This window comes from Cajanus cajan, chromosome 11 (genome assembly GCF_000230855.2).
Source record: "Cajanus cajan strain Asha chromosome 11, NIPB_CcT2T_4, whole genome shotgun sequence".
NCBI classification, from domain to species: domain Eukaryota; kingdom Viridiplantae; phylum Streptophyta; class Magnoliopsida; order Fabales; family Fabaceae; genus Cajanus; species Cajanus cajan.
Genome location: NC_138527.1, coordinates 36,187,250 through 36,188,985, shown reverse-complemented (window position 1 = coordinate 36,188,985; position 1,736 = coordinate 36,187,250).

The following is a 1,736-nucleotide window of genomic DNA, read 5'->3' as shown; positions in this document are numbered from 1 at the left end:
CTTTTACTTATAATAACTCAATAAGTTAACCGATATTTGAGTTGCGTTTGTCAAACATAGCCTACTAATATGGTTAAACAAACATTTTAGTTAAAACAAGGCTAAAAACCTAATTTGGTCCTTTATAATTTTTTTTTGTTTCAATTTAGTCCCTCATTAATTTTTGGTCTCAAATTAATTAATTGGTTTCAATTTAGTCCCATATTAGTTAATTGGTTTCAATGTGGGACTTTCCGTCCAAATTGCTTTAACGGTGTTAACTTTTGGCCACGTGGACGCCACGTAGATGCATACGTGGATGCCACGTGGATCAAAATTTTTTTAAAACACCTGGACCCAGAACGGCCCGTTCTGAAACCGGAACGGGCCGTTCTGGGTGCACTTTTGGTGTGTTAATTTTGCATCCGGAACGGCCCGTTCCAGGTGCAAAATTAACACAACGAAAATGCAACCAGAACGGCCCGTTCCATTTTCAGAACGGGCCGTTCCGGTTTTATTTTGTTTTATTTATATATAAAATATTAATAATTTTATAAAATATATATTATTAATTATATTTTAATTATGTTATTATATCTAATAAAATAAATATATTAATATTTTTTTATATTTTATTTTATTATGTTTATTTTCTTAATTTTTATCATTTTATTCTTTTAATCTTAAATAAGTTGCAAAAAATTATAAAGTGATATTTAAATATTTCTTCAAACAGAAAGAGAAAGAAAAAATTATTACTCTATTTATAAGATAATTATATTTTATAAAAATAAATAATTTTAAAATTTTTATCATAAAAAAATATTTTTCAAAATTATTATATTTTTTAATAAAATTAATCAAGAATATTGGTTTAATTGCATTTTATATCTCTCAAACAATTGTGCAGTTTTGTGATCTCCAAGATTTTAATTGCATAATTTTAGTGCTTAAAGAATTACAATTGCGCGATTTTGGTCCTTCAATTTTTAATTGAACAATTTTAGTCCCTCGAATATCATAATAGTATGATTTTTGTTTCTCCCATTAAAAATTAATAATTTTAATATATATATAATGTTTTAAAATTAAATAATTATTTATCTATTCAAATTAACATATATTATAATTTTTTGTAATGTATCAAATGATATATATTTATTATTACTAAATAAATAAAATTTATATATTATCAATATTTTAATATTACTAATAAATTAATATCAATAATATTTTTCCTATATTTATAAATAAACTAATAATTTGATAAATATATATTAATATATTTTTACAAAAATATAAATATATAAGATCAGATATATTTTTCTAATTAATATACTTATATTTTTGTAAAAGTATATTAGTTTATCTATAAATATATTAATAATATTATTGATATAATATCAAAAATTATAACATATGTTAATTTGAATAGATAAATAATTGTTTAATTTTAAAACATTATATATATATATGTTTGATATCAGCACATATCAATCAGAATCTGTTGGAAATCAGCATATATCAATCAGAATATTCAATTCTGATTTGTAAAGATTTAATGTTAATAAGATCAATTTTATTTCCCCTACTTTAATTATTTAGATACAGCATTTATAGGGAGAATTATTTCCCAGATTTTTAGGGATAAATTAGTGTGCAGATTTATTCCCTTGTATTCTATTTATACCACTTTTGTATTTTTCCCAAATCAGAGAAATATACATTGTATTTTTCCGCAATATATATATATATAT